This window comes from Amblyraja radiata, chromosome 15, assembly GCF_010909765.2.
Source record: "Amblyraja radiata isolate CabotCenter1 chromosome 15, sAmbRad1.1.pri, whole genome shotgun sequence".
In the NCBI taxonomy this organism is placed as follows: Eukaryota; Metazoa; Chordata; class Chondrichthyes; order Rajiformes; family Rajidae; genus Amblyraja; species Amblyraja radiata.
The window spans coordinates 24143662-24166275 of record NC_045970.1 but is presented as its reverse complement, the minus strand read 5'-3'; the positions used below and the strand labels follow the sequence as shown (position 1 = coordinate 24166275).

The 22614-nt window shown below is 43.1% G+C and overlaps 1 long non-coding RNA gene across 1 annotated transcript; it reads right to left on the bottom strand.

Annotated features, from left to right (window-relative positions):
• Positions 1-2285: 2285 nt before the first annotated feature.
• LOC116981612 lies at positions 2286-22128 on the bottom strand. The gene is made up of 3 exons (XR_004414252.1): positions 22116-22128; positions 6824-6829; positions 2286-2377 (listed from the first exon to the last, which is right to left on the bottom strand). It is a non-coding gene; the product is annotated as an uncharacterized LOC116981612 (long non-coding RNA).
• Positions 22129-22614: the final 486 nt, after the last annotated feature.

The following is a 22614-nucleotide window of genomic DNA, read 5'->3' as shown; positions in this document are numbered from 1 at the left end:
AAAAATTTAAACTCGTGGTAAGCACGTAGAATGAACGTAGCGGGTACATCTCAGCTCAGGGACGTCTCTTAGCGGCTCGTAACGCTAACGGCAGGTACTCGGGAAACGTGGTAACCTCGGAAAGACTCGTGAAGATTTTTCAACATGTTGTACCTGCGAGCGGCCATTACCGTAAATCTCCGAGTTTGAATCAGGCCAAAACACGGGAGAACTCATGAATTAACTCGTACAGTGGGACAGGGCTATTATGCTCTCAAGTCCTGGCAACATCCTGGTAAATGCTCTCTGCCTGCAAAATGCCAGAGAGCTGGTGGCAGGATGAGCTCAAGGGAGAAGACAGAACAACTGCTTGCACTAGACCACAGGTGCTGTGCATTGCCGGTTATTACCATACAATACAATATGATACGATATAACTTTATTTATCCCAGGAGGGAAATTGATCTGCCAACAATCATAAAAGCGCAAAATACATGAAACATGAAATTAAAGTGATGCGATTGGGGAGGTGGCAGGGAGTCAGCCTCAGTCTACCCCATGACAGAAGGGGGAGGAGTTGTACAGTTTGATAGCTACAGGGAAGAAGGATCCCCTGTGGCGTTCTGTCCTGCATCTTGGTGGAACCAGTCTGTTGCTGAAGATACTCCTCAGGTTGACCAGTGTGTCATGGAGGGGGTGAGCTGTATTGTCCAGGATGCTCCGCAGTTTGAGGAGCATCCTCCCTTCCAAGACCACCTCCCATGAATCCAGCTCCACTCCCAGGATGGAGCCAGCCTTCCTGATGAGTTTGGTGATCCTATTAGCGTCCGCAGCTTTCGCCCTGCTTCCTCAGCACACGGTAGCGAAGAAGAAGACACTGGCTATTATTGCTATTATTGCTAACGTTCTCATCAGCAGTGGGATGAATCAACTGAACAGGGATCAACTGAAATGCGCCGTGCTGCACTTCCTCCTCACCATCTAATCTCTTCAGAAATACAGGCTGAAATGGTGTGATTGTGTACCTCTAACTTCCACATCAGACCCATGCATTGACCTTACCAACATGCCTAACTCCTTTCTGAAAGGAAAGAGGAACTACTGTTATTGCTGAGGTGTGACAAAGTGGCTGATTCTCCAGGAATGTGAAACTCCTGTCATCTCCCAGAAAGGCAACATTTGTCCTTGTATCTCAGCCACTTTAGCGATGGCCTGGTTGCAGCCCACTGGCCAGCACTGCAGATAGCTGATGCCCAGGCCAAGAAGGTACTGTACAAAGCTCCTTCCAAGCATGAGATTAATCCTTACAATTCATAAAGGGGCTCCACAGCACCACCCTGACCACAGACACAGGACAAGCTTTGGTAAGGTCAATGCGATGGTCTGTGGTGCAAGTTAGAGGCACGTGATTACACCATTTCAGATTGTATTTCCGCACAGTAGCACAAGACTGGTAAAGGAACATTGAAAACAGACATTAGGAAATGCACACAAATGAGTAGTACACGTTTGCATGCAACATGAAATGGACTCAGTAATTATCTTTATTTTGAGTGACTAGTTTGTGGGTTTTAGTTTTGTGGGTGATGTTACGATGGTCGGAGACTGAGGGGAAATTAGGTATGCCGTGTTGCCGAGGGATAGGGAATTGTGGTTGTGGTTACTGTCATCACACTAAGATCATTTCTCTGTGTAGAGGCAAACAGTGAGACATCTGAAATTGCTGTCTCCCTCTCTCCTTCTCCTCCTGCCCCACCACCTTGCTCCTCACCCGGCAGTTTGTCATCCTCTGTGTGAACTATTTATCCAACAGATTAAATTATAATTGTACACTCTCATGAAATAACGACAAAGCACAGACAGTTCTTGTTCTTTGTGGGAATGTGAGTCACCCACTGACTGCATCAGATGTAGTTGCCTCAGTTTAAAATCTGGAGTTTGTTCCTAGTCCCCTCTACATCAGAGTCACTGCTACACGGTGATTTCATTTTCCATTCCTATCAGCAGGCCCACCTGCTTATGTGGTCTTCTCTATCTTATCAAGAAAGAATTTTCGGATAGGATCGAGGCGCCTAGTCTTGTTAAATGAGGCAGCTCTGTTGTGCTGGAGCTGAGAGGAAAGGGCAGATTACAGGACCATGGAACACTGAAAAAAAATTGCAATGTCGTGTCATTGTGTTTAGTTTAGATTAGTTTAGAGATACAGTGCGGAATCGGGCCCTTCAGCCCACTGACTGCGTGCCAACTGGCGATCCCCGCACACTAACACTATCCTAAACACACTAGGGACAATTTACAATTTTACCAAGTCAACTAACCTGCAAATCTGTATGTCTTTGGAGTGTGGGAGGAAACCGGAGCTCTCTGAGAAAACCCAAGTAGGTCACGGGGATACATACTCAGTACGGACAGCACCCAGAGTCAGGATCGAACCCGGGTGCCTGGCGCTGGGAGGCAGCAACTCTACCGCTGCGCCGCTGTGCTGCCCAGTGAATATGTAACTTGGTGTTTGACTGGAACACCTGAACAATAGAACTTGCAGAGGCCATTCAGCCCCTCAAGCCATCCCTGCTTTTCAATGGGATCCAACATCCCGCACGCCCAATTTCTTGTTCTTTCTTCATAACCCTTGATTCCCTTACTAATTGTAAGTCTATCAATCCCAGCCTTACATATACCTGAAGAACGTGCAGTCAATTACGTGGTGTTAAGAGATGGTATGATCTGGGGTGCTGTGGGGTAGCAGTGCTGGTGCCAACTATGGTGAAATTCTGTTTGCATATTTACACATAGAAACATAGAAATTAGGTGCAGGAGTAGGCCATTCGGCCCTTCGAGCCTGCACCGCCATCCAATATGATCATGGCTGATCATCCAACTCAGTATCCCGTACCTGCCTTCTCTCCATACCCTCTGATCCCCTTAGCCACAAGGGCCACATCTAACTCCCTCTTAAATATAGCCAATGAACTGGCCTCAACTACTCTCTGTGGCAGAGAGTTCCAGAGATTCACCACTCTCTGTGTGAAAAAAGTTTTTCTCATCTCGGTTTTAAAGGATTTCCCCCTTATCCTTAAGCTGTGACCCCTTGTCCTGGACTTCCCCAACATCGGGAGCAATCTTCCTGCATCTAGCCTGTCCAACCACTTAAGAATTTTGTAAGTTTCTATAAGATTCCCTCTCAATCTCCTAAGTTCTAGAGAGTATAAACCAAGTCTATCCAGTCTTTCTCCATAAGACAGTCCTGACATCCCAGGAATCAGTCTGGTGAACCTTCTCTGCACTCCCTCTATGACAATAATGTCCTTCCTCAGATTTGGAGACCAAAACTGTACGCAATACTCCAGGTATGCAGAAACATACATGCAGATGCCGTCATGTTTTGGTGCCATTTCCAAAGTCCGGTAGACCCGCATACTCAGTCTATTAGAGCTGTTCCTGATCCAGGCAACCCAGGCTCTTGCAGGGCCTTCCTCTGTCGCCTTCGACCGGATCTGCCCGTGAACCGACGTCCCTCTCCTCGCCTGGCCATCTTTGTGTCCCGTGGCTGCCTGGATCCTAGATAGCCACAGTTCATCTTCCCATCCAGAGGAGCTTTAACAATACGATTCCCCCTCAGTACTCCAATAAACGGCAGCACATTTGCGAGCCAAATACATGCATCTTACCTGCTCCTTCTGTCACATAAGTCGAGTTTATTGGACATGAGGTTGTCTTCTCAGATAAGCTGATGATTCTCAAGGCATACCGCATACCTTGGAAATCATCTGTGATTGTGAACTCTACTCATTTCTTAAGAACGGGCGTTTAACTGACTGGTGGACAATTCCATATCTCTTTCCTTGAGCTTTTTTAAGCAAAGCAGCAACTTGTGTGCAATTCCAATCTAAAGGAACGATTGTTGAAGCTGAAAAAAATTAAGTTCATCTCATCTCTGGGCACTTGTAAATTTTTCACCCTGAGATAGAAACCACTGAAACTTTCTCTTTATTTGTTTCATTAGTTTCTTCATTACTGTTAATCTGCTAATACAAGTTTTGCTGAATCTCATCAGTTACTGGCTTCATTGGTATTTGTCAATATGTTAACATCTTACTCAACTATAAAAACTAAACAAAGAAATCATGTCTGCCAGTTCCATATTTCCACTAATAATATCATTAATATCCTCCTAATATAACAGTGCATTTAAAAAAAAATCTTATTTTGATCTCCTTTGCAATTTTATATATTAATATTACCTTTTTGTAGCTATTGCTAGGCATTTTTGTCATATTTTGTTTCTCTTTTCATCCTTCTCATTTGTCAGGATGTGTGCTTCATTTTGTTTTTTTTAGTCATCGTCAATTAATTTTATGCTGCCCTTTCCTATTTAGTTGTGCACGACTGACCTCAACTATATTCCAGCTTTCAAATAACCTCTTTAAAAGTCCTTAAAATCATTCTTCACTGTGAAGAATCTACCCATTCCCATGAATTATATACTTTGTATCTGTTTCTCATTGAAGGGTTGAATCTGTTTGTGATTTATGAATATCTAACCTCCTTACAGTCTTAGAGTCATACAACACGGAAACAAGACCCTCGGCCCAACTCATTCCAGCTGACCGCGATACCCTTCTGATCTAGTCCCATTTGCCCATGTTTGGTCCAAGAGGAAAGAAGAGTAGACTTTATTGCCTTCCATCACAGTGAGAATGTGGAGAATCTGCTGTGGTGGATGTTTATGTTAACTTTTATGTAGTTGTGTACCTTGGTGCTTTTTTTAGTATGGTAAAACGAGTTTCACTGTACCTTAATTGGTACACGTGACAATAAAATACCTTTGAACCTTTGAAACCATACCTATCCATGTACCTGTCTGAATGTCGTTTAAATCTTGTTATTGTACCTGCCCCTGCAGCTCATTCCATATACCCCCCACCAAAAAGATGCACCTCACGTTCCTATTTAATCTTTCCACTCTCACCTTAAACCGATGACCTCATGTTCTTGACCTGATTCTCTATTTTCATTTTGAATTTCTGGGATTGGCGGCAGGGAGTGGGACTGCTAGGAATGAGAGTTGCAGTGGGAGATAATGTAAGGGGAAACTAAAAGTAGTTTCTGCTTGTCGCTCACGACCATATCTACAGTGGAATTCCACCACTCGAGGTTAGATGGATGGGAGGGAACTTGGTTGAAATATACAAGATCCTGAAGGGTCTCGGCCCGAAACGTCACCCATTCCTTCTCTCCAGAGATGCTGCTTGTCCCGCTGAGTTATTCCAGCAGTTTGTGTCTATCTTCGATTTAAACCAGCATTTGCAGTTCTTTCCTACAGATCCCGAATGGTCTTGACCAAAGATCTTATAGCTATAGGATCTTTGGTCTTGACAGAATAGCCAAGGAGACACTAAATCCACATGTGGGAAAATATAGAGTTAAGTTCACCATCTAAAAATAAGAGATCGCAATTCGAGATAGAGATGAGGTGATTTTCTTCTCCCCAAGGAGAACAAATCTTTGGAACTCTCTTCCCTCAAAGGGCACTGAATATATAAGCCAGAGGGAGATGGGAACTTGGTATCTTTCATTCCCTTGCTTACCTTGCATGGGTAGATAACACTGCGAGGTTGAAGCTGCAATCAAATCAACCATCATCTTATGAAAGGGCAAGAGCAGGTTTGAGAGGCCAAGTGACTTACCTCTGCTCCTTAATTATACATTTGTATGTTACCTCATTAAAAGAACGGTCTTGACCCGAAACGTCACCCATTCCTACTCTCCAATCATGCTGCCTGTCCCGCTGAGCTACTCCAGCTTTTTGTGTCTATCTTCGGTTTAAACCAGTATCTGCAGTTCCTTCTTACACACTACCTCATTATCATGTTACTTCCTGGTTTCACAGTCTACGAAAATTAGCCAATGCAATGATGATGTGCCTGACATAATTAAAATAGAAAGTTGCACAGGACACGAGGAAACTCCGTTGAGGTGGTAACTCAAGAGCACCAAAGTGTAAATCGGATCTTGGAACCTTCAAAACATAGATGGCACCCTGATGTACAAAGTGTCCTGTCAGCACAAATACTCTGCCCAAACCAGTTCACACAAGCAAGTATGAATGCAGTTGTGCATTGCTAAAAATAATCAATATATTTCCCAGTCATATCTTATGCTCAGTCAATTGCTGCTTTATTCTCACCTATCTTTCCTTAACAAGTTCTAAGAAATCCCTGGACAAAAAGGGCAGCACAGTGGCACCGCATTAGAGTTGCTGCCTTACAGCACCAGAGACCCGGGTTCGTCCCTGACTATGGGTGGTGTCTGTACAGAGTTTGTACGTTCTCCTTGTGATCACGTGGGTTTTCTCTGGGTGCTCGGGTTTCCTCCCACACTCCTAAGACGTACAGGTTTGTAGGTTAATTTGGCCATGGTAAAAATTGTAAATTGTCCCTAGTGTGTGGGATAATGGCAGTGTACGCGATGATCACAGGTCGACATGGACTCGGTGGGCCAACGGGCCTGTTTCCACGCTGTATTTCAAAAGAATAAAGTCCAAAAGAAAATTAAATTAAGCAAAGCCCACTTCAACATTGTTCTAATTGGGCTATTAAAATATTTCATTCGACAGCCTGCCCTGATGAAGGTTACACTATAACGACCGAATTCCCTGCAAGGGCTGGTAGGCTGAAGCCACTTTAAACCAGTATCGAGAGACTTAGCATTTTTCCCCACTTGGAAATTCACCCACACCTTTGTTAAAATACCCACAGTTTCAGTTTGTCAGTGGTAGAGGGAATGATGTATCTTTAGGAGGACGTGACTTGTTGGGTTATATTCTAAGTAAAAATTTGGTGACTCCACACTATTAAGTTGTTTGCCAGAAAGTAGCAGAGGCAACACAACACTCAGAGTGAGAAATCTTCTTGGGCCACTTTGGTCAAAGTCCTGGCTAGTAGGTGAAAGCACCGATAGGCAACTGGGAATTGCAGTACATTTAGTTTAGTTTACAGATACAGTATGGAAACAGGCCCTTTGGCTCACTGAGTCTGCACCAACCAACCAACACCCACGCACTTCTTCTATGCTACACATTAGGGACAATTTACAGAAGCCAATTAACTTACAAACCTGCTCGTCTTTGGAGTGTGGGAGGAAAACGGAGACCCAGAGAAAACCCAGGAGGTCACGGGGAGAATGTACAAACTCCATACAGACAGCACCGTAGTCAGGATCAAACCCCAGTCTCTGGTGCTGTAAGGCAGCAACTCTACTCCTGCGCCATTGTGCCACCCATCATTTCAACACCATTTGTGTACAACACAATTCAATTTTAATAAAACGTATAACCAAGTAAATTTGTGAACTTCCTATGAGATTCCTTCCAATGATGTGGTGCGTCCAGTGTACTGAAGCACAGAGGAGCCTACCTGAGTTATACTATGTCTGTGTGAGCTGTGTGTCCTTTGGACTGAGAAGGTTAAAGCCCAGGTCCACACACAGGGAACCCACCACAAGTTGGTTACATTAACAGTAGTATAACAATTTGTCTCTCCATCAGACAGCCCCGATCCTCTAACCCTTCTATTTCTGTTATAGATCACCACTCCAGCCAACATGCGACCATTGATCTGCTGACCCAATCTCCAACCCATCTCACACACTGAATACTAATCCCATAAACACCAAATCTCTATCTTACAACGACACTGAGGAGGTCATTCAGCCCACTAGGTCCATGCCAATTCCGAGTGAAGTAGTCCCAATCCCCCTTTTCTTATTTCTCTGTACTCCGCTACCTATTTAGCCACGCCCACGCCTATCTACAACCCCTTTGTTTCTTTTTGCCATGAACTAAGACTAGAGAGAGTATCCAATAGCCAAGTAACTACCATTTTTTTAAACATTCTATCACAGGAGGAACTCCATACAGATAGCACTGGAGCTTAGGATCAAACCTGGGCCCATGGAATTGTGAGGTAATTCTCACCACCCTTCTCCACATCTAGGTCCGTCAACCCTTTTCCTATCTGAATTTCAATGCTCTCTCTGATCCAAACCTGACAAATGTTCTTCTAATCCTGACTCTGACTCCTCTCCCTACACTGCTCCCCTTCCTAACCCTTTTGACCCCAATCTTACCCCTACGCTTCCAGTCTTGGCCCACCATCTCCTACCATCCTCGCCTGCGCCCTCAGACTCTAGCCTTTTCTTCCTCTTAACACCCGACCACTGGTCCATGTCCCCATCCCACACATGTTGTATAGGCAAGACATGTCGCATAGGCATAGACAATGGCATAGTGAAGATTGGACAGACCTGTCCTTGTGCTAAACTTGATCGGCACAAGGCAACATTTTGGACTTCACGCAACATTGAACTTCCCAGTAGCAAACCTTCAAACAAAACATTCACTGGCTCGCCTTATACGAACTATTTAATGGCCTCAAACAGGCAACCTTCAATTTTTATACAACTTTTTATTTATTTTTTGCTTCGAGTTACACTCAGGTCACATAATGGCACACATCATGAAATAATCTGTCAAGGCCCCAATCCATGTGGGCAACAGGCACTTAAAGGGGAAAAAAAGTCTTATAAATCTTGCTCAAAGACATAGCCGTCACATTACAACAACCACAATGAGTGTTTATACAATGCCTTCACTGTTCCAAGGAACGCTGCAGATTCATGGTTTTGTGTAAAACTTTGAGCCACAGAGAGGTTGATAAATGTCGCTGAAACCAAAAGATGAGGTTTTGAGAAATAGAAAGTGGGCAAGAGGATTGCTGAGGAAATCATAAAAATATTTGAAAAGGGCCTAACAGCCAAAGAAATAAAAAGCTGCCAGTACTACAAAAACACAGCATTTCTAAATGTATAATATTTATTAACAGCTGTATTAATAAAGTGGAATTTGAGAGACTAACCTGAAGTAAAAATGTAATTCAATATCCCTAAACATTTTACTTTTTTGAGCTTAGCTGCCGTCTGTACGCTGATTAATACCAGTTTGTGGAAGGTTTATTAAACAGACCGTCTGCGAATGTAAACTCAGATGATACAAGTACCACAGTGTGACAAAGAACAGAAATGTCTCACAATTTGCAACCTAGGTCATGTGTGGTTCATTGTTTTCTATAAAAAGTATGACACGTTCTAAACTTCAAGGGCTGCATTACATTGCCCTTCAGGCATCGTATTTGGACTGCATTGGCGTTGTGTGGCACAAATCATTAGTGGTGGTCTGACTGTACGTAATGCAGGCAATGTGCAAAAATGAGTAGCGAGAATTATGTTTTAAATATGTACATTTTTATCTTTTTAAATATTGCTAACACTTAACATCAAATGAGAACTTTCAAAGATGCTATTAACCACTTGCCCAAGATATATCAATTCTAATGCACCCTATCTACCCACATTTTGCATTGCCATTACCTACACTGTTCTATTCTTTCAAATCTATTGGAGATCGCAACATGGCGATGAGGGGCAGCACGGTGGTACAACGGTAGAGTTGCTACCTCACAGCGCCAAAGACCCGGGTTCGATCCAGACTACAGGATGCTACCTGTACGGAGTTTGTACATTCTCCCTGTTACCATGTGGGTTTTCTCCGGCTGCTTCTGTTTCCTCCTACACTCAAAAGATGTACAGGTTTGTAGGTTAATTGGTCTCCTCAAATTGTAAATTGTCCCTAGTGTGTAAGACAGTGCCAGTGTATGGCGTGATTGCTGGTCGGCCAAAGTGTCTGTTTCCAGGCTGTACCCCTAAAGTCTAAAGTCCAAAGTCTAAAGGCTGTCATTTTTACAACCATATTTTTTCAACTTTGTCTTCTATTTGATGCAGATAAAGTCAACATTTTAATGAAATAATGTCAGGAGTGGGTTACCTGAATTATGACAATCAAAGAGCACTGGAACAGTGAGTTTGTTCAGGCAGTTCAGGGAGAGACGTGACACGGGAAGCCTGATGAGGGAGTGAATATGAAGGATTTTCCACCCCGATCAATTGGAAAGTGTACATTGACAAAGAGCCTTTATATTATCCACGGAAATGAATGCAAGTTGGACACAGATGAAGAGGTGCCGACTTGAAGTGTTAAAAGAAGAGGGAAAAAGAGAGAAGAAATACAAAATGTGCCTTTGTGATGAATGTCTGTTATTAATTATTTAAATCAATTTGGGTGGGGGGGGGGGGAAATAGATACAATAAAAAATGTCACTACTTTAAATCAATCTTTAAAGTTCTCAGAAACTGTGAGAGCAACATTCCAACAGCCAAATTAATCTCTTTGGTATAACTTTAAACAGGCTTTCTTGTCAGATTATCATACTGATCTAATTTTAGAAAACAAAACATCACAAAGTTAAGATTTAGCATCAAAGATGTTTTTACTACTGTGTACCACAAAAATTGTTTTCAAACTTTACAAAAGAGAGAAGTTTTTTTTTTAAAGCACTTATAATTGTGGCTGGTAGCATAGACAACTAAAGTGAAAGGCAATATTATACTGAAAAAAAATCAAATCACTGTAAGGATTCCACAACAGTGATTGAGACTGATAAACTAAAGCTATCACCAATATGTAAATGCCACTAGGTTCCGTAACGTGTCATTAAATTTCTACAATGCCATCTGTGTTTCACACCAGATAAAACCCTATCATGAAAGTAGATGGAACTAATGGATGGAACTAGAGTTAAACTGTCCTTAACAACCCAATAAATAAACAGGAAGCGATTGGATTTTAATGGCATTTAATTTGAAAACTGATACTAATAATGGAGCACTCAGCAGCATCTGATTTCAATTTCCCTATATTCTAGTAAAATTCCTTTTAATAGGTGCAATGATGCACAGAACAGGATCTGCAAGGGCCTCATATGGAGCGATAGGTTTAGTTGTTTCATTAGTGTCTCAGTCAGTGATGTTACTTCAATATATTACACTGCAGTAAATATATCAAATAAAGGTGAAAAATTGTGCAACATAACGTAAATAACACTGATTTTGGTTCTTAAACCTGGACTGACAAAGACTGAAAATGATTTTTAATTTTCATCTATATTGCTGACCAGAAATATCACATTTACAGAAAATTGTCATCCCTGTAGCTGGCCTAGATCAGTATGTTTTACTCTGAGGTGATATGTAAAATTTCTTCTTGGATATGAAAATATACATAAATCCCATGCATGTATTGTGGTGACTGACATCGCATTTTACTTCGGAGTCACGTGAGTGACTACGTGAAGAACCCGTCCAGCACGCATGCGCGACATGAGCGTTCACGCAGATGCAACAGCGACGAACAGGAGCACGGGCGCTCCCGCTACAAGCTTGAAAGAATGGACCGTTAGGTAAGTACGTACCCACAGGTTCGAATTTACAACTTTGCTCCTCTTTGTTGCTCCAGGGGAAACTGGAGAGAGCAAAGCAGAACAGAGGGAAGCGGCCCCCGTTCGACTCCAGGGAAGGAGCGTTCCGTCAGTGGAGGGGGGAGAGGCGGCACCGGGACCGCACACGCTGCGGTCCACAGTCGGGGTACTGAGCCGATGCCCAGTCCGCTAACAGCTGTCTGACCAACAGCAGCGGACTGGAGGGAAACTCAAAAACCGGCCGGTAACCCTGCATACTCCCGACAAGGAGACTCGCCGCCCGAGAACCGCAGAAATGCTGCCCGAAAACGGCAGGCAGCCTCTAGAGCAAAGTCAGCAACCAAACCTTGGGCTGGAGACAGACACGGAAGATGGAACCGGCACTTCAAACTACCGCCCGAGAGCAAGTAAGTGTCTGTTCTCCAAGCCTAGAGTAAGGTCATGGAGTAAAAAACTCCAGCGAGACTTGCCTCGGGAGCTGGGGCAAGCTCGCCAAGGGAGCATAACACTCCCGCTCCAGTGCACTAACAGCACTGGCCATCTCCCTTATCGAGGGATCGATGGCGACCAGGGCTGGGCTGGTCAAGAAGAGGGGTCACTGGCTGAACAACATCGGGAGTATGCTTGAGGTACAGGATCAGGAAGAGCTGCTGGTGTGGGATACCGCTACGTGGCTACACCACGAGCGAGATGGCCTTTTCAGTCTAAACTGACCGCCAGCTTACTACCTGTTTTTCCAAAAAACCTCTCCAAGACAGGTAGTCATGAGGCGTTGGATTTTATCACGCCTCCCCAAAATTGCATTTACTCAGTGCCTACCATTATTGGGGGTACATTGAGCAGGGCATTTAAAAACCCAAATATCTTAAATTGCATTTGATACCCCAGACGTCGGCTATCATTTTCGCATGCTCATTCCAGAGGGGCAGGGTAGTATGGCAAAACACCTGACCCTACTGTTCAACACAGTATGCTCCGCAACTTCTCGAAGGAAGTCATAAAACCTGCCCTCAACCTAAAAAATTCACAGGACTGTGAGAAAGCCGACCTCACAACCACAGATCCTGCTATCTGGCAAACCAAGCCTAAAAACTGGACGAAGTGTCCAAGATATTCGGCATCAAGAGGGCAGGGCCTGGAATGAGCAAACCACACAAAACCAGACAGCAGTACCTCCACGCGTCCACCAGTAGGCGTCTACTTAATGGTACTGGTGAAAGCTCGGGGCCCGCATGCCAGCCCCCGTAAGCCTTTTCAGGCCAGGGTCCAGAGTGGGCCCCATGGAAAATGCGCCACCCCCCAACAACACCATCCCTACAGACAAGGAACCAGAAACCGAAGAAATGAACACACCACTAAACAACAGTGAAGACAGATAAGTATGGTTCCTACCATCACATAGGTGAAGGGTTTGTACTAACAGGGGGGGGGGGGGGGGGGGGGGTCACACCTGGGTTGGAAGCATGAAGAACTATCATACTTGGTAGTTATATACCAAAAGCATTCAAGGATAAAAATTGAATTAAGAAACTTGCCACCAGTTCAGCATGCACCCCAAAGGGGTCTACCCTCCCACTAAAAAAGAACATGAGGGACTAGCTAACTGGAGAAGATATACAAAGGGGTCATAAAGAAGTCTAATATGAACCTTTGGTACCAAAAAACCCAAAGATGGTGAATGTCACACCATCATTGACTTAACCACTTGAGTATTTTCACCAGGTATACACACTTTATGGAAACTTTATGGAAACTTGTAACTGCTAACCGTGGATTTCCTAGGATACTTTATGGTAGACATCGACTTAAAAGATGCATACTATTCAGTACCCATTCATATAAGATCTTTGGAGATACCACAATTAACCTGGATGGGGTAACTATGGCAGTATAAATGATTGACAATGGCTAAATATGAGCCAAAACTGTTTCCAGATATTCAAACCAGCCCTGACACTATTAAGGAACATATCATCATGGCATGTCTCTATAATATTAACGACAGACAAATCCATGGAAATAGCTAAATCAGCAGCATTAGCTACTAAAACTTACTTAGCCTGGGCTCTGCCATACAATCCAGATAAATCTACGTTGACACCATCCACAACTATTGACTATCTGGTATTCAATTAACTCTATCCACTTATCCATAACATTGCCAAAAGGAGAATCAGCATATGGCACAACCTGTAACAATTAATGGTAACAATCAACCAACCATACAACAAAGTGGCAAGAGTAATTGGGAATTAGTAGCAGCATTACCAGCTACTTAACTTGAACCTTTCCATTAGAGCTAAGGTGCTAGTGTTTAAACAAAATAACCCATACCCAGAACAGGTGGCAAATGGACTAATCTGGAGTCGTCATCACTATAGACACTGGGCATAAAACCTAGTTGGAAATATTGAGTACGTTCTATGGGTTAAAGCATATTGTTCAGTAGTGCACCATTTTGCATGTTCGTTTATAAATTAACAACATCACAGTGGTGGCATATACCAAACCACTTGGGCGGAATAAAATCGATATCATGTGACAATTTATTTAACAATTGGTAACCGTATGTCATCAAACATATTTGACCATCAGCAACTTACCTACCAGATGAGCTAAATACTGTAAACAGACATATTAAACCAAAGTATTTGCTGAAATTACAAAGCAATATGGAACACCAGATATCGATTTCCTTGTATTCCAATTGAATCACCACGTACCGATGTATGTCGCATGAAACCAGACTTTGAGGCAGCGGCAATGGATCATTCCCGCTGAACTGGGGGGGGAATCTAATCTCTATGTTCTCCCCTTTTCTACCTCATCAGACTTATCAACTCACCCAGTTTCAGGCATAAGCCATCCATGCCACGATAAATTAAACTACTGGGTTGCAGATTTGAAAAGACCACTGCTGGGCCTGGGTTGCAGAATTGGGAAGACCACTGCTGGGCCTGGATTGTCAGACAGCACTATCGACACGATGACAGCATCCCATCGCATATCCACAAGGGAACATACTTGGCGAACATCAAGAAGTGGGAAGATACTGTTCAAATACAGGAACTACATATTCAACTACAACAAAACCTGTACTGAAGTTCCTGGCAGGTCTTCACCACATTGAAGGACTCAGCTACTGCGCCATTAACACAGCCAGAAGTGCTCTGTCAGCCTACTTAACTCAGGCACCAGGACAACAGGCCATAGGGTACCACCCACTGGTGATCAAATTCAGGAGAGGCATATTCAACTCTAATCCCCAGACCTAGGTACACCCAAATCTGGGATGTCAGTATGGTCCTGACGTACCTTAGGGGATGGTCACCAGCCATGTCCCTCACCCTGGAACAGCCTACCCTGAAGACGGTCATGCTGATGGCACTTGTCTCAGCACAAAGAGTCCAGTTCCTCCATCTACTACGATTGGACAATATGGTTATAACACCAGACCGTGTCACATTTACCATTCAGGGGCTGGTCAAACAGAGCAGACCAGGAACATCAGGTCCAGTCATGGAATTCCAGGCATACCCACCTGAACCACGGTTATGTGTCATGACCCACTTATTGAATTACATCGACACAATAAGAAATCCCCGAGGGAGAGAAAAAGCCTTATGGGTCAGCCACAAGAAACCTCATGGTCGGGTGACGAGCCAACCTATCCCAAGTGGCTCAAGCAGGTACTGGGAGTTGCTGGAGTAAATACTAATGTGTATAAATCTTACTCCACCAGGGCAGCATCCACATCGGTGACTAAGAGGATGGACGTGCCTATGGACCACATCCTGGCTACAGCGGGGTGGTCTAGGGAGTATACGTTCCAAACTTTTATAACAAGCCGCTGGCAGAATCTGTATCGTTTGCAGAAAAAGCATTAGAATCTGCAAATATATAATTTAAGCCCGGGGGAGCATTTTGGTCTTGTTATTGTTAATAACACCATTATTGTTTTACAAACAGATTCATGGTTGATTACGATAACATACTTCCTCCCTTGAATGACTTCGGCAGCGAGTGAAGTATGAACTGTTACATGGTTTGAAATCACAGAACTTTAAAATCTTCACGCAGTCACTCACGTGACTCCGAAGTAAAATAGTAAGATTAAACGAGAACTTGCCAGTTCGAAGTTTGATCTGTATTTTTTGAGGAGTTACGATGAGGGATTACGTGCCCTCCGCTCCCACCCTCAATTACAGAGATCAACTGGTATTTAAGTTCTCCTTTTCTTTACTATGTTTATTTCAATTATTGTGTCTTCTGTGATTCCACACCGCTGCTTTGAAGTATGTCGCGCATGCGTGCTGGACGGGTTCTTCACGTAATTCCTCATCGTAACTCCTCATAAAATACAGATCAAACTTCGAACTGGTAAATTCTCGTTTAATCTTACTATTTTATCATCCCTGCTGAAACAAAAGCCCAGAAGTGTTGATCTTGCCGGGATCACCAAAGACAAGAGCTCTCTGGACAATTCAGTTGGTTTGTGGCTCTTCCTCTGGCTCCTTTCCCCTCTCCTTCTCATGGCAGGTTGCCCAATTCTGTGTCCACTCAGCTCATTCTCACTTTCACCCTTCGCTTGGGGGAACTGTCGGCAGAGCACCTTTGTCTAGGACCAACAGTGAAGCTTGAAGTCAATGCACAATTACTTCTTCCTGCAAACCTAGTTATTATAGACGACCACATTTTCCACATGGGGTCTGGGAAAAAATGTACCGTCGACTGCCATTTCCTTAATCAGCCAGCAGCAACTGTGCAAAGAAAGGGCTTGAGGATGTGGTACACATGCTGTTAGATGCATCAGTGGCATCTAATTTGGCCAGTGCTCCACAAATAAATGCCACAGGACTGAAATGAACAACTGTGGTTGTGAAATTATATTATGATGTGCATGCTCTATGTGCTTGTTGGGATACGATTTGTGAATAGTGATTCTGCACTGAGCAATGGCTCTGACTTTTCCTCTGAATCCTCCTTACTACCAAGTCCTGCATTTGCCAAGACACATGCCTCCACTGTCAGAGTGAGGCCCAGTGTAAACTGGAGGAACAGCACCTCATATTTCACTTGGACAGCTTACACCCCAGCTGTATGAATATTGACTTCTCTAACTTCAAGTAACCCTTGCTTTCCCTCTCTCTCCATCCCTCCCCCTTCATAGTTGTCCAACCAGTCTGACTGTCCTCCTGATTAAATTTTATCTCTGTATGCTTTGTTGTCACCTTCTAGCCAACAGTGACCTATTCTACATTTTCCTCGAACCACATCTCCTTTGATATCTCATTTTGAAACAAGTTTATTCATGAATAACCCCTTGAGATGGACAGTCATCTCGTTTTCGAGGGGGTCCAACATAGAACATACAGCACAAGACATAACATACATAGAGGCTCTCATTGACCCACCTACCCACACACCAATCCCAAAACCCTCCATCCCCACTTGTTATAGTTTATAACAATTGTTAATTGGCTTTACATATCCAATAATAATAATAGTTATGTGTTACAGCATAATGTTGATGCATAATACCATATACCACCTATCATACATCGTACGTTAATACATACTATCAACATTATTACATGATATATAATGTCATGATATTGTGACATAATACAATATAAGACCTTGTTACACTATGCAATACAATAATACATGAGTGTAATGGCCATGCATATACAATAGTTATGCCAAATGATCACACACAGAGCAAGCTAGATAAAGGAGCTCGAAGACTCTAATACTAGAAACAGGTACACACCTTCCTCTTCTTTCGTGCTTTCCCTCTCAGTGGAAAATGCTGATTCTGCTGTGGGGGGACGTACATGTTAAATTCTATAGTGTGATGTGTCTTTTCTCTTTTATATTTTATACAGATGTATGGAAACCTAATTTATTCTATGTAAAGTACTTTGGTTTCAATGCGAGTTGATTTAAATGTGCTATATAAATAAAATGTACTTACTTACTTACTTACTTTATCTCTGTGTCTCCCTCTCCTCTGGCTCTCAGTCTGAAGAAGGGTCTCGACCCGAAACATCACCCATTCCTTTTCTCCAGAGATGCTGCCTCTCCCGCTGAGTTACTCCAGCATATTGTGTCTATCTTCGTTGACATTTAAAGGTGATGCACCCTTCTGGACTGCACCTTCATCGACACACGCACAAACCAAGGAATGCATTGGTCCTCATGCAGAATGGTCTCCTCATAGTATTTTAGTTTAGTTTAGTACAGAGAAACAAGCCCTTTGACCCACCAAATCCACACTGACCAACAACTGTCTGTACAATAGTTCTATCCTACACATTTAGGGAGAATTTACAGAAGCCAATTAATCTACAAACCTGCATATCTTTGGAATGTGGGGGGAGACCGGAGCACCTGGAGAAAACACACAGGGAGAAGGTACAATCTCTGTACAGACAGTACCCATAGTGAGGATCAAACCTAGGTCGCTGGCTCTGTTAAGGCAGCAACTCTACCGTTGTGCCACTGTGTCACCCCTAAGGCCAAGATGTTGTATGTTCAAGAGATCTCATATGTGGACATTCCTACTTGTGAAAGTAACATCTTGAACTAGATTTAGGTAGGTCTGCTGCAACTTGCCCATCACTATGGTTCTCTCTCAGCATCTGTGGAGAGAAATGGACAGACAATGTTTCAGGTTGAGACCCTTCATCAAACTTGCTTGAAAACAGCATTGTTGCATGTGTATGACCACCTTTTAGGTTAACAATTGAGAAGCTACAGCAGACACCAGTGAGATAGTATCTTCATGGACTCTGATTCTAATGATTGTTTTTACGGTGGTGAAAACGAGAGATCTGCTTTCTAGGCACAGATGAGATTGATCGGCAAACAAATTGATTGATTAGTAGGACTGGATGTTACAATTCCTAATATTCACTACAATTGACATTCTTGGGGATGACCACTAGGTGAATTTGCTAATAATCAGACACATCTTCAGTTGTGTACCTCAACGTCACTGGGTGTTTCGGCCTTTTATCACAAGACACCCTCAGCCGAGGCAGGCCCACCGCAGGTTGATCAGACCTGGGAGTGTGTCTTATTGTTAGCCTCTAGATGTAGCAATGTTACAAAATTTTGAGATTTTAAAAATCAAGTCTGTAATTTATCCTATCAGACAAAGCATAAAAAGAAGTTTAATTTGACACCTAATTCACTTTCATATCTTCAGCATTAAAAAAGGTTATGGCTATTTCATACGCTGAAATTAGCATCTTGTTCCCTATTGCTTTTCCATTGACTTAACTCAAAAGCTGTGATCGAGGACAGTCAAAAGCCCATCTTTCTTAAATTAAGAGAACTGAAAGAAATTTTCAGTTATTATAGATTGAAGCATTCTGAAACAAATATGAAACTTAGTTAAATATCTTACTTAGATGACTTGAAATTAAAGCATATAATTAGTTAGTTACCTAATTGTAGCTAATTACAAAATTCAATTACTAGATCTAAACATCTATCAATTACTTAAGAATAGATTAACATTTTTAAATAGCCTAAGTGTCCAAATAACATTCACACAAGAGTTCACAATATAACATAATTTTTAAATCTCATTGTCATGGATTTATAGGCCAAATGGAAGGAATTTAATATTTAATACCTGTAAATTAATGGCCATTTAAATCATCTTGTGAGTGGGTTTTTCTGGAACGCGATCATTTGGAACGTTGCGGTTGCAGTGAATTTAAACCCCATATCGGCAGGAAAAATACTGCCGGTTCGTATGGGCAAAAAATCAGTTTCACAACGTAAAATGTGAATTAAAGGCATCTTAAGGAGCACTTTTATACATAAAATAAACGGCTTTCCTTTACCTGTCCCGTACCTGAAATCCGTCCCCGTTGTCGGCGTTGACGGCTTTAGAAGCTGTTTTTAAAATTACTCCAGCGCTGAACTTGACGGGCGATTTAAAAAAAAAAAACACAGAACGGCCGTCGGAACAATTCTTCAGCAAACGCTTGCACTCCAACAAAATATAATCCAGGAGAAGGTAGGAAAAAAACGCGTTTTAACCCCGCCCCCCCCTCAAAGGCGCCCAAATCGCGCACACGGCCAGTGGCAGACCTGCAGCGCCGCTGAAGGTAAGTATTGTAACATACCTACTAGATGGTCACGTGGCAGCTCAGACAGCATCTTTCCTCTTCAGCCACTGCCAGTGACTGCTCCGTTCTGCGGCATTGGCAAGTTCTGTCTAAGAAAGTACTGCAGATGCTGGAAAAATCGAAGGTAGAAAAAAATGCTGTAGAATCTCAACGGGTGAGGCAGCATCTATGAAGCGAAGGAATATGCGACGTTTCGGGTCAAGACCCTTCTTCAGAATGTAAAGTGTCTAGTGTGTAGGAAGGAACTTCAGTCCATTTAGAGTCTGAAGAAGGGTGCCGACCCGAAACATTACCTGTTCCTTTTCTCCAGAGATGCTGTCTGACCCGTTGAGTAAAAGGGCTTTCTCACGGTGCGACCTGACGCAAGACTTAACAAGAGTTTAACATCGTGGGAACCTCCTGCGATAACAGTACGGCATTCGTGGACCACCGAGTACCTCCGTGGCGCTAACGGCAGGTAGTCGTGTAACTTTGTAAGGTCGGGAGAAAATTCAAACATTTTTGAATTTCTCCAAGAGTGACTTGAGCACTTTTTGGTGAGCGTTGCAACATTGTATGAACGCAGATGCCAGTGCGATATCCGTGCGATATCCGTAATGACTCTTGCGGGTACCGTGGGAACTCCTGCGAACGGAAAACCCGGAAACTTGACAGAGGGGACATAAGGTGAGTAAAAAAGGTGGTCTCAATATCGCCAATGGACCATGTGTCCATCGAGGACGTCCCACCTAATTGTCATTGTTTGAGAATCTTTTTCACAGTAAGACTTGCAGAGATGCCTCTCAGAAAAGCGCAAAGAAAGGGGTCAAAGAAAGTCAGAAAGTTTTTAGCCATGCAGGTAAATGAGGAGGAGACTCAGCAAGAGAGACAGGTGGAGAGGCAAGAGGAGATGCCAGAGATACCACTGCCTGTGGGCTCCTTGGAGCAGGGAGAGGGTGATCAAGGTGTTCAGTCTTCTTCAGCAGTGGTCCCAAATTATTCTTTAACTCATTAAAGAGCTCGGGTGAAATTCTGACAAAGTTTTTGAATGCACTTTTATCCTCTTCGCACAGCACATTAAGCAGTTGCTCATATTGTCCAAATTGAGGTCTCCGTTGAAACATGGGCTTAACCCAGTGAGACTTCCTCTTAATTCTCTTTTTACTTAATCTCACCCTTCTGCCTTCACGCAAGCGTTTTCGATGCACATGTTGCGCTAATGCATACAGCGCGTCAATGAAAATAACAACCAGCCTGTACTCGAACCAACTTTGTATAGGCATGTCTGCAAATGAGCCAATTCTACGAACGGAGGATATTTATATAGTGTGTGAAAATGCTTCAGTTTCCATTTCTTTCTGACCCTCATCATTGAAACCCATAACAGGTCAAGCTGCCAGCTCCCACACAGTTAACTGTGCAGGTTGCTAGTATAGGAAAGATGACAGGAACTTTCACTAAACTCACATTCATTTTAAGTTGCACAGACTTCATTAGAAACCTGTTAATTAAACAACATTTTGAGTAGAATTAGTATTTCTGTTTTAATTATTACCTCATTTCTTTTCTGTCCCAGCTACATTATAGGTCCTTGCTGGTCAGTTCACCATCATTTATTCACAAAAGTACCCTTACACGATATGTGTACAAATGGATTTAACCATATACATTGTTTGCTCAATATTCCCTGTTAACTGGAATCAATCCAGTCAAATTATCACATGTTCACAAATTCACGTTCACAAGTTATAGGAGTAGAATTAGGCCATTCAGCCCATCGCGTCTATTCCGCCATTCAATCATGGCTGATCTCTGCCTCCTAATCCCATTTTCTGCCTTCTCTCCATAACCCTCGACAACCATTCTAATCAAGAATTTGTCTATCTCTACTTTAAAGATATCTACTGACTTGGCATCCACAGCCCTCTGTGCCAATGAGTTCCACAGATGAACTATCCTCTGACTAAATAGGTTCTCCATGAAAGAGTGCCCTTTAATTCTGAGACTACTGTATGACCTCTGGTCTGAGACTCTGCCACCAGTGGAAACATCCTTTCCACATTCACTCTATCTATGCCTTTCATATCGCCTCAGAGATTTGGATGATATGACCTTTAATTATATACTGTGCACTGCAACATTTCAAGAATGGTTTAGATAAACAACATGATCACATACAGAAGCCAATATGAATTCCAAGATTTGGAGCTAGGTTAATGGGGTAAACAATCTGCAACCCTGCTGTGAGATTCCCTTTCAAATGCCAATGTAGGAGGATATGTTATCTTTATTAATGTCGTGGATATTTTATCTTGATCAGGCAATATAACATATTCAGATTATTTGTACACTAGACCAAATGTTACACCACCCATTAATATACCAGCTTCACCACTTCTGTTGGCTCTTTACAGCTAAACGAATTAAACTTAGAAGAAAATCTATCCAAACAAAAACAAATTAATATCACAAATCATGTTAATAGTGAGATATAATCATGAGACTGATCAGCAATCATAAAATATTATCAGGTGTTAAACTGAGGAAGGGGAAAGAAATACAGTGGCATTGTTTGAAGAATGAATGAGGATGCATATTAGTTTAAGAAGGAACTGCAGATGTTGGAAAATCGAAGGTACACAAAAATGCTGGAGAAACTCAGCGGGTGCAGCAGCATCTATGGAGCGAAGGAAATAGGCAACGTTTCGGGCCGAAACCCTTCTTCAGACTGATGGGGGGGTGGGGGAGGGGGCGGGGAGAAGAAAGGAAAAAGGAGGAGCCCGAGGGCTGAGGGATGGGAGGAGACAGCAGGAGGGCTGAGGAAGGGGAGGAGACAGCAAAGGCTAACAAAATTGGGGGAATTCAATGTTCATGCCCGCAGGAAGCAGACTCCCCAAGCGGAATATGAGATGCTGTTCCGCCAATTTCCAGTGTTGCTCGCTCTGGCCATGGAGGAGGCCCAGGACAGAGAGGTCAGATGGGGAATGGGAGGGGGAGTTGAAGTGCTGAGCCACCGGGAGGTCAGGTTGGTTATTGCGGACCGAGCGAAGGTGTTCGGCGAAACGATCGCCAAGCCTCCGCTTGGTCTCATCGATATAGATCTGCTGACATCTAGAGCAGCAGATGCAATAGATGAGGTT